Below are 17,619 nucleotides of genomic sequence, written 5' to 3'. Positions count from 1 at the left end.
TTACGATGCCATATGATGACTACAGAAAAATACAACTGTGTGCCGAGCTGTGAAATGTCTCACTGCTTAACTCTTTACCAAAGCTGAAATTCAGCTAATTCAGCTACTTGACACAAACTTTTGCATTAATAGGAATTGATTTCAAGTCCTTTGGTTTTAATGTAAAGCAGTAAATGGCTTAGAGTCTGCATTGCAGATTTATTTTATGAGCCTTTCTGTTAATTTAAATCTACATGTGCAGAACTTTAAGTAACCAGAGGCACAAAAAAGTGTTTTCACACTTAAACACCAGAGATGTTCAGAAGGATGTGGAAATAAATTGGTCAGGAGGGTTTTTATTTTTTTTATTTTTGCAGTACACACCTAACTGGCAGCAGGAGGTTTTATAAGAGAAAACATTCTCACAGATGGAAATACCAGGAAGGCCGGGAAGGAGAACGTCTGTCTACAGCACACAGGAAGCGAGACGTGACGGAGAAAGTATGCTGAGAACTGACTGTTTTCTTAACCACACGTTGAGAACAGCTGAGGAGTCCTCTGGTTGTGTTGACAGAGCGGATCTGAGCAGATCTACAATATCCAGGATCAAGAAGGAAATGGCAGAAAGTCAGCAGATGCTCTAAAAGATTTGTTGCAACATTTGCACATTGAATCATCCACTAATCTTTCAACCTATTTGCTTTGAGATTGGATGGAACATTTTTCCACCAGAAACCCAGAGCAAAACTTGCTGGCTTCTTCAGTTTCCTCATCCCCATTCCTCCTCAACACTTGTAGGCTGTGTGGCTTGAAAACAACTAATCCAACTAAGAACATTCATCCTAAAGCGAGATGTAAAATCAGCAGAAAGCAAAACAATTCAAGTTAAAGTTAAAAATATTTCCAATCACAAATTTCTAGGGTTTAAATGTTTACGCAAAGGTACTTGGGCGGCACGATATCAGGCCAGGAATGCAAAGGCAAAATCAATGATTAACCCACAAATCACAGATAAGTATGAAAGTTCACTCACAGTGAATGAAAACATGACATCTAAAATTAAAATATTACATCAGACCAAAGGAAAATTTATACAAAAATGAGGGCTTAAGGAAATGTATGCTTAACGCCTGATTAGAGCTTGTTATTGTTAAAATGTGATTTTAATCTAACAAACGAGCCTCATCAGAACACATATAATTTATTGAATATGGTGGACTCCATATGAACCACTACAGACTAAGCTGCTAATATGGGTATAGCCTTACATAAAGAGCATGAGACTGGTGGCATAGAGTTCAGGACAACCTCCTTTTGCGTAAGAAGTTCAGAGACTGAACATCTACATCTTTTTTTTCAGTGTTTCTTATATAATGGATGGATGAACGGACAAAGTATTTACAATCTTAACTGTGAAACAGAAAATATAATCTAAAAATGCATTTTTTTCATATCCTGTAGTCTACTTTAATCACATGCATGCAATCATATTTTACCAAAAATGTTCATACATCAGCAACCTGTTAACAATTGTGAGTTTATGCTTGTAATGAATGGATGAAAACAAGGAAGAAGCTTAGGAAAAAACAGCCATCATGGTCTTGCTTTCACAGCTTATGGCGGAAGCTTTAGGCGGAATGGAGGGAGTTTGGTGAATAGCGGGAAATAACAGAGACAAAGCAACATTCTGCTTGAGACGTCAGTCTAAACAAACCACCCTGTGTACAGACAAACACACTGAGGCCTTACTTGCAAAGACAAATCCACAGTTTGAACCTACTTCTCAGCAGGCTACAGCGATGGTGAAGCAAGGGCAGAAATAGCTGCACTGTAATTGTACTTGTGGAGCTAAAAGGAGACTTCAAGGCTACAAGCATTTTGTGTTTTGAATGAACGAGTGCCTCAATGTGATGTAGTCGCACAGCTAAAGATATCATTTACTGCTGTTATGGTTTTTATGGTTGGGGGGAGTTGAAGAAAAAAAAATAACCACAAAAAAAAAGAAAGGCGTGAGGAATTTTTAGGGTGTGCCAAAGAATCCCAGGCATGTCTGAGTGGATGAGGGTAACTGGGGGCAAAAGAAGTGCAGAAAGCACACATGCCCTTTTGAAACACCTTCATGTGCTGATCAATCGTGACCACATGTCTCTATACACACAGTAACCTTTGACCAAATGCAAACTATGAGCTGAAACAATGACAAGGCAAATAAGATATAAAGGAAGGAATGAGAGGCTTATTTGACCAAAATTAACTAATCAGTTGGACAAAAACAAGGAGTTTCTTTACATTTACCGGTACTTCTTTACATCAGACAACAATGTTTTATGTGGCAAGATTAATAAGAATAAAAGGCTGTTGACACACTTAACAAGTCAATCCCTTAAAATCCTGTGATAAAGAGGGGGCTGGGGGGATTTGCAACAAAAGAGTCAAACATTATCCTGCATTGGGCAAACTGATGACTCTGTGTAATGCAACCCTCCAACATTCCCATTTATCTTTTGCCTCCTAGAAGTTTGATAAATGGAAGGTATCAAGCCATGCCAAGTCCACTTTGCTTAATGAGGAAACTCTTTCCCAACACCACTGCTGAAAGCATTAATTAACAGCAGGAGTACACCTGCTGGTAATTATTTTATATATAATAGATTATTTTTTTCTTGGATTTTTTCCCCCCCATCTTTACACCCTGCAATAAAATGTGTTGTTTTTTTTTTAGTTTGTTTGTTGTTGTTTTTTTTGCTTTTTGCATAACACCACCTGACAGACAGTGTTAAATATCAGATTTGGATCTCTATCCACTTATTGAATGCACCATATCTAACCACTGTGAGATCTCTGCAACACCAACCTGTTTTTTTTTTTTTATTTATGTTTTTTACTCTTTTTTTTAACCATTACCCAATGTCCCCACTACTCTCCATAATCTTCTCTATCTCAGTAACTTTAGATCAGATCCTAACTAAAAACCAAGTTTTGGTTCATGGGAAATTAAAGTCTATCTAACTGGCCCAAATATATAATCATTATGCTGAATGTAGATGCATGAGACTTGAGTTGTAGTATTCAAATATTGTGTCCAAGCAGTCCTTTGTAATTGCAAGAGTCAATTCACTGATATTGCAATTGTGCCTGCATTTCAGTATCCTCTGCAACTCCAATTATTAGTAACAGTGAGGTATTTACAAATAAGTCATGGAAGCATAAAAGCTTTATGAAGTTATTTTAAACTGAAACATGTTTTTTTATGTTGCCTATTTTTGCTTCAACATAATGGTAGATTATATTCAAGCTCAAAGAGCTAAAGGCAACACTTGCTGGCAGTGCTTAAATCAAATCTAAATCCCTACAAACATGTCATCATTTCCAATAAGTCTGTTTTACAACAATGACCATCATACATATTTTTTTTTAAAAGTGACTAGCCTGAAGTTTAACGGATATCATGTGTGTATTCTGGTAATACACCGCATAAAACATCATTTTGCCACTCAGACTGTTCTACCTGCAGCAGACATGGCTCTCAGCAGAATCCTTGCTGCAAGAGAGTGGCATAAAAACATCTACACTATTAAAATCAAAGATAGCTTGGTCCATTTTGCTTAAGAAACAGCACCTGAAGCAAAAGAGTGCAGGATGTTATTAAGGCAAGCTCATTACTGTGTTTCTATTGCATTTTAAATAAACTGCTGTCCAAGTGTTTATATCTGCTTAAGGTTATATATAAGGCAAGTTTATGTTTTTTTTCTCATTAGACAAAGCTCCTGAAGCAAAATTCCCTGTGGTTGTACTTTTCTCATTTTACAATGAACAAGACAAGAAGTCCTATTAAAAAGTCTTCCACTTGAAGCAAAAGCACACAGACAGGCAGACAGACATGCATAAAAGGGTTGTCAGATTCAAGGCGAGCCCAGAGGTAGCCCAGAGACCCATCCTATATATAGCTGTGATGTGGCAGGACATCCGAGAGGAGAGGGAGGTCTAGACATAAACGACACAGCACTTAGTCCATGAGTGTCAGTGATTTCAATATGGTCTTTTTTTCTCCCTCACATTACATTAAAAAATCCAAACTATATCTCAAAAGATTGGCTTAACATAATAGCCGAGGCTAAGATTGCAGATTTTCTAGATTTTAGTCTCTAAAAGGAAATAAGGTTTTACATAAAAGTGTACTAGCATGTGAGAAAAAGATATCAAGTCAGAGTTAGTGGATCAGAAAGAATGACTCAAGGGAGAAAGAATGTCCCTTGTCTGCCAATGAAACCAACAAGACTACTAAAACAGTCGCTGTGTTTCTAATGCTTTTAATCCATCCTCTTGCTCATGTCATCTCCTCCTCCTCTTTTTCTGACCATCCTGTTTAATGTTGTTACCAAAAATTAGCAAAATACATTTCTGACTGAACTCAGATTTTAAGACAAATGAGTCCACAAACCAAAACTGTCAGAAAAAAACTGCACAGTCCCCAACAGAACTAAAGACAGTGCATTAGGGTTTAGGTAACACATTTTAAAAATGTCAAACAAATACTATTAACCCTCCTATGCTCTTAGGAGACAAGTTCATTGAACCCCTCAAGCTTTTTACCCTGTGCAAGGTCCGGTTGAGTCACACTTACACTGTGTGCGCTTTTTAAAAAGTTTTTGTGTTGTGGTTTCAGCAACTGATGGTCTGACGGGACGTCCCAGGCCTCGCTTCCCAACTCGGACATTTGCCGCGCTCCATCATGCTAAGGCCATGGAGGGTTAAAACTTTCAGGTATCATTTCTTAAAAGGTAAACGTTAGCTACAGAATTTCTAAATATAGCAATATGTCGTGGCAAACTTTCTGTAATGTTAAGAATTTTGTCAACTTAAAACTATTTCAAGATTGTTCATCAAAAATGAATGGCCAAATAAATTATTTGCAGATTGTTAATGCATGTCCCGTTACATATGGAAACCTAATATATCCTGAAAACAGTGCTTATTGTGAATATGAACACATTGATAATGTAACAACTTTATGATATAATCTGTAGCTGCATTACTATTTAATAAATTCCATGTAAAGATTTCATGAAGAGGCTGGAACGTCATCACATTCTTCTGTAGTGACTCAGTTGAGTCTAAATGCAAAAAGCGACTCGAGTCAGAAACCTAAATGACCACAAGGACTGAAGCTGTGATTCAAGGTTTCTGTGACCCAACATCCTGAGAATTCACAGAGCAGGAATGTGTTTCATTCAATTCAGGCTCCGGCCTTCAGCATGAGGGTTAATTGTTCCAACAGAAGGAAGAGCAGGAAGCTGCAAACCCTTAAGACATCTAGTAAAAAGGGGGGTGTCTCAATGTTTCACACCGGAGGTGGGCAACATCATCAACTTTAACATCAAGACATGATTATAAAAGCCCAGCCTGTGGAGAAAAAGCAGCAGTGCAACAAACCTTGTAATGAATCCATCAAGCAGATGGTGAAACACTGTTTATTTTAGTGCACTAAGTACAGTAAAATTAAGCTGACAAGATCTATAAAAATGGACCTGTGAAACCATTATCTTCAAGTTGACTCATGCAAAGAACTGAAGTGTGTTTAAAACAAACCTTAATTTATGTCCCCAATAAAAAGAGCAATTCTGCCAAAAGGAACAAAACAAAAGCTGCATCAACAAACCCTGTGGAAATATTTTAAAACCTCACATAAAAGAGGTTTGAGTTGAACACAAGATCACAGGGACCACAATTTTACATGTAGAATGGACACTGAGTCAATTAGTGATTTATAATATTTGAGCTTTCTGTTAATATCTGACAGAAATCTGATTAAGACAGATCTAGCAACATGTAGGCCTGTCACAATAACACATTTTTCTGGACAATAAATTGTTCCAGAAGTTATTGTGATAAACGATAATATTGTTGTTTTGAGACCAATTTAAAGTAACCTAATGGTAATGGTAAAATAATAATGCAAGAGCACATTCTAAAATATCACTAAACTTTAAATTCTAATGAACATTTAACACTAGAACATTTTAAATATCCAAAATAAATAAACTTCTTTGTAAACAAAATTGTCCTTCAAAACAGGGATAAAGAGACCAAAGCATCAAACTGAAGACTTTTTTCATCCAGTTTTTGGTAGAGAGGGGGAAACGATAAATCATGCCAAAGGAAGTAAATTTGTTTTAATTTTTCATGCAATTAATTGATTTATTGATAATTTTGACAGGCCTAACAACACACATAAAGCAGCTCTGAAAACATCAGTGTGCAGACATCAGATCAGCTGCTTAAATATTGCTAGTCACAAGTCACATTACTAAATGCATAAAAATACAGCTCAAGCAGTTAACATTAGTTAATGTTGGCACTGGCTTTCTAATATCTATTGTTACATTATTGAAGAAACAAAAAACATTGAGTTGCACTTGAAGTTCTGCAGTTTACTGCATTTTAGTTCCTACTTGCAATTATTGCTTATGAAAATAATGCAATATTTTAGCAATTTATGGGAAAATGATAGGTTATGTGGGCTTTTTCACATAACCTGGTTGGTGCTGTATCGTATCTGACAAACAGCATAGACTGTGCAGACTTACAGAGGCCATCTCTGTGCAAGTTACAGATTATATTTAATTAATGCAATCAAACATTGAACAGTAGGACTGTATATAGGTTTGTGTAAGTACTTACATTCAAATCTGAAGCATTTATATTCACTATTACTGTTATATAAAACCACTGCATGCAAACATCTGGTGGGATAAAGTGAAGGGATATTTTATGCAGCAAGTCTGTGGGTTTAAACTACAGTATGCAAAGCTCTGTGCTATTTCCCATACAATAAAAATAAATATTGCAGATTAGCCCTGATTTCTCCAAGGTGAGAATGAATGATGTTGGGCTAACACACTAATAAATCTCCAAATGGTATGCATATGGTGCTGTAATAGAAAATATGCCAGAAAGCAATCACTCTAAGAGTATTGATACCACAATTTCCTTACTACGTTTAAGCCTGGACATTAATCATACACCTGGCACGTTTAGTTTTAAATTCCTCTTTTAATGTTTCTTCTGACTGAAAGTAATATTGATGTCTTCAAATGATCCAGCCAGAGACCCAACTTCAATCTTTTAGAAAATGTTTTGAGGGAGGATTAGGGTGATTTCAAAGGCACCTTCCAACCCCAAAACAGACGTAGAGACAAAGATGAAAACAACAGTAGAAACATCCACGAAGCTGCTCAGTAATTAAAAGTATTTGATTGCTATAACGCCAAAACAGATTCTTCTGTTCATTGTCAGGAAGGCTGTAAGTTTTGACATGTATTTTTTTTAATACTTAAATTAAAACATGCATGTTTGTCTAAATTCAATCTCCTTTACTACGGATATGAAAAGCCATGAAGATGTTTGCTTGAAAAGAGGGGAAAGCAAACTAACTTGGAGAAGGCTTCAGTAGATAACAGGAAGGCTAAATGTACTGGAACAATGTTGCTGCTCTGCTTTATTCTTTTGATCCTTTAACCTCTGTCTGTCGTGAAAGATCTCAGAGCAATGACACAAAAATGCACCCAGATACTGCTATTTAGGAAGGCCAGATACACTAAACATTTTCTCTTTGCTTTAAGTTAGTAAAACCATTATTTGTAGAAACAGCTTGAAAAGAAATTGTGATTTGCCAAGCATGAGATTGAACGTAAATATCCTGCTGTCATAGGTTCCATTTTTAGAATCCTTTGACAAATCAGATATTTCATTCATTTGTAAAAGAGCAGTACTTAGTTTGATGAAGTATAAAGCCCATCACCTCTACAGAGAAATTTAACAAGTCTACAGCAAAACACACAATAAAACTTGAGGTAATGACAGTTAGCTGCCAGTGTCGCATTTTGTTGGTGGATAATTTATACGTATGCGCCTTCAGAGAACACAAGTTAGCTCTAGCTCGAGCCTTGGCTTCAAGTGGATTTGAAGCTCGCCAGGAAGGATTTTTTCTTGATTGCAGGAATCTGGCTGCCTTGCGCCTCTGCAGACATCTGTGGCCACACAAAAGTTGTTACCATGCTGACTGCACACCAGCAGTGCACATGTTGGAAAATGAAATTCTGGTCTCCTAGAGTAGCAGTATATTCAGAGATCTGCAGACATTTTCTGGGAATAATCCAATCCAAATGGCCTTTGTGAATAAGATTGAGGGGAAGCAGACTCTGACAGCAGTTCTTTTTGTAGCACCTGGCACTGGAGATAAGCCTTGCTAGTAGGCTATACTACAGTTAGCTTAAGTAAAAACAGTACAGTCACTGAAATATTATTCTCCATCTAGGAGAAAAAGTCACAACAATCATTTCAGTCTGAGGGCAACTAGGACTGGACTAAAACACACATAAAATGTGACATAAAAAGCAGAAATAGCTTGCTTACTGCAGGGAAAAAGCTCTTTGCTTTTTTTATTGCGCCAACGTGACATTTGAAGCAAAACAACTTTATCTGTGAGATCCCTTTTGGGTGCTCTTTCTCACAACTTTTAAAGCCAGCCATGAGGAGAATCCAGAGTAATTTTAAAGCATTGCTGTGAATGCCACTGGAATATACTCTTCATCTAGGAAAGAAATAATTGTTGAGGATAATTGCTTCTACAGAGTGCTTACTACCATCTATATTTGTTTCTCCTCACTGTCTTGATATCAAGTCAGACTAAAGTCAGTGTTTTAGGTCACTGGGATTACTAAATTGCTTTCTATTTCAATCTATTTCAAATTCATAGGTTTATGTAAACTAAGCAAACCCACATGATGATGTCATAGCTTTGAAAGCTTCTGATAGGTTGACTGATCATTGAAGTTAATTAGAAGTACAACTGAGGGTTTATTTTTAGACAACACTGCCTTCTTGTGTGAGATCATAAAGAAATCAAAATAAATCACGCAAGTTATCAGAAAGATAGTGGACCTCCAGGAGTTCATCCTTGGATACTACAGTACCTCCTGATGTCTGAATGTGCCATAATTACGTAAATAAGTAAATAGAAACTTGGGAATGTCCATTTCATAATCATAATGTCATAATCTTCAGCAAGAGGACACAATGATTAATGTGTTTTGGTGTGAAGTGTTTGTCTTAATGAACTGAAACGTACCCACCCATAGTTTGTGTGATTGCCTTTCAGATGGTCTTGCATTGTATCAGTTCAAGCATGAATTAACAACTCTGCCTTGCACAGTTTGCACTCAACTAGATATCACAAAACAGAGACAATACTGTCCCCAAAACTGTCTTTAGTGGTTAAGAAAAGTACCAGCAATTAAATTTAACAGTAGCATATTTTTCTTCTGTGGTTGATTACATTGATAAATCCTTGCAGGCCTACATAGTATTTCTTTGAGATCTTAAACTCAAAATAGTCACTTTTTGAACCTTTTAAAAGATTGACATCGGAGTTCATTTGAGTAACTTGTTGTTTTGCTTTCTGTTGTAGTGTCTTGCAGCTGCAGCTAAGGGGGAGTGATACTTTCCCACATTTAAAAGATTATAAAAGCATACATAATTGTATACAGATGGCATACATTTTGACCCAGTGAGCTAAGAGCCTTGCTATTTGGACCCTTAGAACATCTCCAAAATTAGCTGCAACAAGCCAGACAATCTTCTCTTAACAAGATGCAACCCAAATTAAATCTTCAAAAAAAACACACACACATTTGAAAGATATTTCCAAATGCACTCATCTGAATTTTATGGCTTATTTCAAGTCTCTGTTTTTTTATGTGAAGCAATTAAGAAAGTTTTTTGAATAGCATATTGAAGATAGTATGACCAGCAGCGAGACAAAACAAACATCTCTGGCTATGTCTTAAAGCATGCAAACCCCTCGTTTAGCTCAGACATTTCCAGTCAAAATTTCACAATCTAACATTTGTCATGACAAGCAGAGGCTAAAAGCTCATATGAGGTGAAGCTGAGCAATGCTTTAGCCTTTCTGTTATCTGCTTCAGGTCTTGCTCTCTCACACAACTTAAATGAAGCAAAAACATATCAGAATCAATCATAGAAGGTAGCTTTCTCTCCACTCTCTGCACTTGCATTGTAAGTATGAAGGATTGTTGTACAGTTAACAACTAGATGCAACCATATGTTTACTGTTGCTACATTCTGGTTCAATAGATGTTGCTGCAAAGTCAGTGACTCAAAACAATGTGATGGGTTTTCTGTGATAGAAAACTTTATCAGTTACCATAATAAACTGAGTTTGATTGCTGAGTTTTATTTCCTTGGATTAAATTGGAATGTCTGTAACTATGTACGACTCGACTAGACTGTCTATATATTTTCTGGATATAAACTGGATCGGTCTGTCTTGTAAAATTCCTTTTGAGCCCGTGCTTGTTGTATATCTAATATACATAAACTAAATTGAATTAAATTAAATACCTTCCTACCTCAATAGTGCGTAAGTGCTCTGGATTCCTTTATTGGCAAAAGATTATATTTCATTACTTTGGAGAACACTCAAGTATTTCAATGAGACACCACAGCAATCATCAAACTCGCTGCAGCTGGCCAGCTTATAGAGGCACCAAGTGGCTTTGGCCTTTACTGTCTCTTTCATCACATATGAGCCTCCACTTCTCACTTATAATATGTTTGTGTTCATGAAGTCAGAGTAAGAGCGAGAGAGGAAGGTCAAAAACTCCTTACGCAGCTGAACCGCTGACAATGGGGGTACACATGTGAAAGTGCAGCGATGCGGAAAAGACAACATCAGAAACAGAAACATGTAAACAGAGAGTGGATGAGAAAGTGTGAGCATGTGTGCACCGGGTGGGAACGTAAATCTGCCTCTGCTGGGAGTCGAAGAGGTGGGGGGCTGCCTTCATGTGCAGAAGTTCATCCTGGTCTGCCTGCACAGGTAATTTGCAGGTAGAGTAACATGCATACTCATGAGTCATTTTCAATGCAGATTTGACAGCAAGAAGACAGTTGCTCAGTGAGGGTTTCCAGGGGCTGTCATAACACACACACGCGCACACACACACGAAGACAGAAAACAAAGATGCAATGTAGAACAGAAAATGTAGTGGGTGAAAATCTGTCAAAGCAGACAGACAGACAGAGGGACAGACTGGGGGTGGAGGGAGTACGGGGGCCCTATCATTCATTTTCACAGCCTGCAGGATGAACAGGGCCTCTGTGCTCCTTCTCTGTTCAAACACACCTCACGGTTGTCTGCTCCCTGCAACAACAATGCTCATGCAAACACACGTACACACACATATACACCAGCCTGCCTGACAGTGAGCACAATAACCCTATTGAGAAACATCGATAAGGGGTAGAAAGACAAAGCGAAGAGAAGGATTGACAACACACGTTACAGTCTCCCGGACCACAGCAGCTTATGAATCTGCAGAAACTGCAGTGCAGCAATCTCGTCAACTTGACAGCCTGGGATGCATTTACTCTCTGTTGTTCTTTATCCAATATTTATGTAAAAATATCCACACAAACATGGACGTTGTACATAGTTTGGTCATGGTAAATTGGTAGTATTGTTTCTCAGGGGAAAAAGGGCGGCGATTGTTGATCTCTGCCCTCTTTATCTGATTACTCTCACACACACCCACAGAGATGCAAGCATGCACCCACATGCAAACCTCCGAGCGTTTTCACTAGGTGTTGTCCATGACCTCGGCCACACACAGACTCACAGGCTGGGGCCGCGGGGCTAAGAAATGTCCAAACACAAACGCATTCCAAGTCCTTCAACTTTCAAATTTCATCACAAACTTCAAATGTATTTTATTGGGATTTTATTTGCCCGACTAACACAAAGTGGCCTACAACTGTGAATTTAAATGAAAACTATACATAGTTTCCTCATTTTCTTTGCTTACAATCCAAAACCTAAAACATTTATGTCAATGCCCATTGATAATCATTTCTAGAATCACGTGTTAAAGTTGACACCACAAGTTTTTTAGCTGTATCACCACAAAGCTGTATCAGCTTTGCACATCTAGAAACTTAAACGATTGCCCATTCTTCTTTGCAAAATAGTTTTATAATCAGTCAGATGGGATGGTGAGAGTCTAAACATTACTTTTCAACACTTCCCACTGACTCTAAAATAGATTCAGGTCAGAACTTTGGATGATCTTCTAATGAAAGAACAAGTTACTCCTGGAACGTGATTCTTCACCTCAGCCTCAAACTGTCAGCATCTCCTAACAGGTTTTCTTCCAGTATTGTCCGTATTGAGCTCCATCATCTTCCCAACAGGTTTGATCCGCTTTCCCACAGCATAATGCTGCCATTACTATGTTTCACTGTGGTGATTTTGGGTTTACAGTACAACTGCACAATATCAGGGTGTAATGTTGATAATACTGCTGAACGTTGAAGAGATTAAATCACAACTAATTTCTCTTTTCTACCTTTTTATCATTTTATTACAATGTTCCACTATTCTTTTGGAGCATTAGGATCTTACATATACCAATTATGGACATTTAGGGCAGTGAAAGTCAAAGCAACAGTCCGAAAATATTACTGTCAAGCAGAATTTATTCAAATGGGATTGGAACAATAACATCCTACCCATCCTACAGTAACATCCTGTCGTGATATGACAATGTTAAGATTGTCATATCTTAAGATTGACAATCTTAACAATTTGACAATCTTGACAATTTGAAGTATTTCAAATCAAATTTGTGATTTGAAATGCTTTGCAACTCTAGCTAGGGGCAGTGGACAGATGCAGTTTTATGCCACAAGCAGTTAGGCCAAAAAGTTACTTTCTTTTTTCTCTATATGCTGTGTTGCCTACATGACTTGATAGAGGCCAACCTAAAATCCTGTCTTGTCACCAGATTCTCCCACTTGACCAGTGGATTTCTGGATTTCCTAAAATACCAGAGGCCTCTTAGTTGCTTCTGTGATTCTCCTCTCACCAAGCCTTTCCATAACCATGATTTAATTAACATTTTTATGCGCTTTTTGAGGTATCGCATTAGAAAAGGTTGACAGAAAAAAATCTAAGTCCAAACCTCCAGCATGGAGAAAGGTGAGGACTTTCTCCATTTCTCTGAGATGTGTGGTCAATGCTAGTTTGCAAATATTATTTATGACAACCATAGCTCTGCAAAATGTTCACAGTTTGGTATATTTTTTTAAGAACATAATTGCTCTGTTGCTTAGACTTCATGATGTGGATTTTCTCTGTCAAACATCTGGGGCCTTCACAGAAAAACGTTATGTAAACTGAGATCAAATTACACACAGGAGGACCAAGTTTACTTCTGAGGGGAATTGGTTGCACTGAATTTCTTTTGGGGCTATCAAAGTAAAGGGGGACAACTGTAATACTTTTTATATGGGGAAAAAAAATAAAACCACATTTCTTTCCATTTCATGTGCTACATTGTGCTGGTCTAGCTCATAAAATCTTGATACAGTACAAATGAATATTTGGTTGTAAAGTGAGAGAAAGAAGAGAAAGTTATAACAGTATAGCTTTGTTTTGAACAAATACATTCAATCTGCAAAGAGAAGTAGAAGACGGCTTTACATTTTACAAGCTAACAAATTTAATCATCACAGATGTGTTTTGTGCTCGCTGTGCCTGTGTGCTTTTTTCGTTTTGCACATAAGAGAGGTGACAGAAACTATTTATGCACAGGAGGGGCCGCTTTACAAACTGAGGCACTTTCATAAGCGCAGGGCTAAACAAACAGGCACACAGGGAACAGAATGCAGTGCTTGGCCTAAAACTCGGCCCATAAATGTCTAAGTCACTTTTTCCACACTCAGCAACTCCTGGTGTCATACAGAAAAATGCTGGAGGGGGGAAGGGGTTCGTGACGAGGAAAAGAGGGATGAAGTCGGGAGAGAGAGAAAGAGGGGGGCAGGAAATAGAACGAGGGGCCGAGTATAAACCAACTTAACAACTCAGGAGTCTTGAGCAATCAGCAATGACATCATGCAGACTGAAGCCAGGTCTGAATGAAGAGCAGAAGACTGGAGAGGAGGCTGATAGGACAGAAAGGGAGGCGAGACAGACGGTGCAGGAAGAGGATGACAGTGCTGCATTTCCACTATGGTGGTGCAGCAGCCACTGACACGTTCAATTTTGTGGTTTGCACAACTTCACCAAGCCGACCAAAAGCCACAGCATAAACAAATCAAGAATGCAGAAAGATCACCACCACAGCCTAACATGCAGATTATCATCACTGCATGAAACAGGGGGGAAATGTTTTAAAATCTCAGTGTATCATGTTCTGCTTCTTTCACAATGCTTTTAGACTGTCGTGTTTTATGAACTTCTGGATGTACGCACGGGGAGGACAAGTGTGAGTGCAAATGTGATGCAAAAACAAATGCATCAGCACCACGGTAACCAGGAGAGAGAGGTAAGACGGGAGAGAAATCCCAGCGGCGCAGTCCAAAAAAAGCCAATTCCTTTGGTAGATAGTGTTTGTGACAACTTTAGTCAAAAACACACAACTCAACATGAACTACCCAACTACAAAGCCGACCCATGTGAAAGCCAATCGGGGCTCCTGCAAGTTTTTAGAGAAGGGTAAGGAACAAAAACATATGATCCCCTTTCAGCCCCTCCCTACCACCAAGAAAACAAAAACAGGAAGGTTTTCTGCAACATTCAAATGAAAATACATAAACAACCAGATAAGCGACTCCACTTTTGCATAAAACAAACAAGTGTATTATCTGAAAGACCTGGCAGTAAGAAGCAGAGGAAGTGTGGAAGTGATTAAGCAAGCCAGGTCCGGTCAGCACCAAGTACCAATGCAAAGCCTTGGCCTCGCTCTCAGGGGCTGCGCAGCCCATACAGCAACAAATTACTCCAGTATTATGTGCAAGTCAAGAGAAACACTGTTATGTATTCCCTATTCATTTCACAATAAGCCATTTATGTTGCTAAAATTGCAGCCCTACAGAGAAAACTACAGTGGAGAAAACACAAGGCTCAGTCATTTGTGGTGAGCTGGTGAAATTTAAATGCATTACAAATGAATAACAACTTGTTTGTTAATCTTTCGGTTAATTAATTTACCAAAAGAGCTTTTGGTAAATTAATTTAAGAAACACCAAGACACCTTTTTGCTTTCAAACTAAATATTTAGAATTGGGTCCTTAAGCAGGAGCTTTTTACTTAATACACGGCAAGGCCACAGTAATAGCCGTTTTAGCAGTTTTCCCTTGTGCACTTTTTCCTTCCACTCAACTTTCTATGAATATATTTTTAATAGAAAAATCTGTGATCAGCCATTTTCTTTGGGAAATTACCTTTTGTGGCTTCTGTGATTTTAAAAGCTGTCTTGTGGACATCGGTGCATAAGACTACTTCCCCATAAACCTAACACAGACTATGAGACTATTTAACGGCTCAGGAAACCTTTGAAGGTGTTTAGAGTTAACTAGCCGATTGGAGCGTAACAACATGAGTTTCCAGAACTTAACATTTTCCCGGTGTTCTAATTTTTCATCACAGAATTTTGGGTTTTCATGATCTGTAAGCCATAATCAATCAAATTAAACAAGAAGTAAAGACTTGAAATATTTCACTCTATGTGTGATGAATCTGTATAAATTTTGGTCTTCACTTTCTGAAATGAGTGAGGAAAAATGCTGAACTTTGTGCAGTAACATGCATTCAGAAAGTATTCACAGCGATTCACGTTTTCCAGTTACGTCAATGTGATTACCTGGTTTTCTATTTTTAATGCATTTAATGCATTTACAAAACACGCAAAAAATGACACACTGTCAAAATAGAACATTTAAATTTAACACAATTTCGAATAAGGCTTCATCATAGCATAATGTGGAAAGAGTGAAACGCTGTGAATACTTTCTGGATGCATTGTACCTGCATGTTATTCTGCGACTCAAAAATTTGACTCCAACACCTTTACAACCCATAAGACTTTGCTTACAAATGTAATGAATCACTAGCATGTTCAGTCATTTCCTAGCAATACGTTTGACATATCTTACAGACAGGTTGTAGCTGCACTAAATCTCAGGATAAGACATATTGTTTGTTCATATCCTAAATAAATATATTGGATGTTATTTGTTTATTAATACCGCAAACATTCATATACTAGCATTGTATTCTTGCAGCAGTTTTGCACCCGGGCCATGTGGGGTGAGGTACGTTATGTTTTCCAAATTTTAAGATGGCATCAAAATGAAAGAGGCTTGATGGACAGACATCGTATTGGACACTGCAGCTTCCAGTCTGTCTGGAGCACTAAGAAACAAATATTATAACAGTAAAAAGCATGTTATAAGCTGAAGTCCTATCAAAACAAAGAGGAAGTAAACTATTGTTAGACCTCCACTTAAGAAAACTCCTTATTAAACCGACATTAATCAAAGGTAGGATGAAGGTTTGTGGAATACTTTGTAGCCGTATGTGTCAATATATGCTGCATGCCTCTTAGGTAAATGCTGATAGAACAAAAACAAGTAGGAGCAGAAGTCTGAGCAACACTTGAGCGTCACTGGTGAGTGAGTCCAAGAAACAATCATTATTGTTTATTTTAAAAAGAAATATTCTTTAAGAGGCATGTTTTTAAACTAAGCTTTTAAACTAAGCTTTGGAGGACAGATAATTTTAGACATATTGACAGGTTTTTGTTGGATTTTCATTAAAAGTGTTATTTCTGGGATTGTTAGCTATTAAATTCTTAGCGATTACTCTACTGGCTGCCTAATCGCTTGTTTCAAACCAGAGTCTTCTCTGTCACTACTTTAAATGGTGAAAACATTCCATATCTAAACTAACAAGCCATTAATAAAACCAGCCACTTATTCTAGCTGCTAAAAAGAAAGATCATCCATCAGAGACATTTATTGAAAACTTCTGAACAGAATTTTGTGGTGATTCTGGGTCAGAGCTTTTCACAAGTTTCAATATTAATTGAGGACAGTAAAAGATGACCACAAATTTCCCATTTTAAAACACTGTCTGAATTTTTGATGTACATGATTTGGGTAGCAATCGCAAGCTATAAATTAATTATAATCTTTTTTTTCTTTTTTTTTAGATTTTAGTAAATTTTTTAACTAAATGCACAGTTATAGTAAGTAAAATTGCAACAAATGATCATCAAAACAAATAAAATCAATTGTCTTGATGTACAACTCTTCTGAAACACCTTATCCATCATAAACACCACTTAACAAGTTAAAACATACATTTAAACCACGATTATCTTTTTATGAAAAGAAATGGAACAACTAATGTTAACCTAAACAATATGGATACATGCATAGGTTATAGACAAGCTGGAATTAGTTTTGCTGCATTAAAAATGGATTGAATGACAGAAAACTGTGTAGTTGTAGCCCAGTTTTCTGGTGGTGTTTTGTTTTAACATAGACGTATTAGACCACAGCAGCTCAAAGGAGCTTGGAGCTCTCAGAAACGGGATCTTTTCCACGCACGCTGCTTGTGTGCGTGTCCTGCGTGGAACAGCGGTGCGGGCGGCTAGTGTTAAAGCTCAGCGGTGAACGCGCTCATTTTAACCCGGCTGTGTTCAGACTGTTCTCGTTCTCCGGTTCAGAAACAACTAAATAAAAAAAGCTACAGAAGCAGACGCGGTGAGTGGAGCT

At 37.7% G+C, this 17,619-nt stretch overlaps 1 protein-coding gene across 3 annotated transcripts in view; it reads right to left on the bottom strand.

The window, feature by feature from the left end:
- apbb2b (amyloid beta (A4) precursor protein-binding, family B, member 2b) overlaps positions 1-17,619 on the bottom strand; it is a 55,666-nt gene that overhangs the window by 37,708 nt on the left and 339 nt on the right. The gene's annotated exons all lie outside the window — the stretch shown is intronic.

The sequence above is a fragment of the Xiphophorus hellerii genome, chromosome 5, assembly GCF_003331165.1.
Source record: "Xiphophorus hellerii strain 12219 chromosome 5, Xiphophorus_hellerii-4.1, whole genome shotgun sequence".
Lineage (NCBI taxonomy): Eukaryota > Metazoa > Chordata > Actinopteri > Cyprinodontiformes > Poeciliidae > Xiphophorus > Xiphophorus hellerii.
Note: the sequence above shows the minus strand (reverse complement) of the source record. Positions and strands in the feature narration are given on the sequence as shown.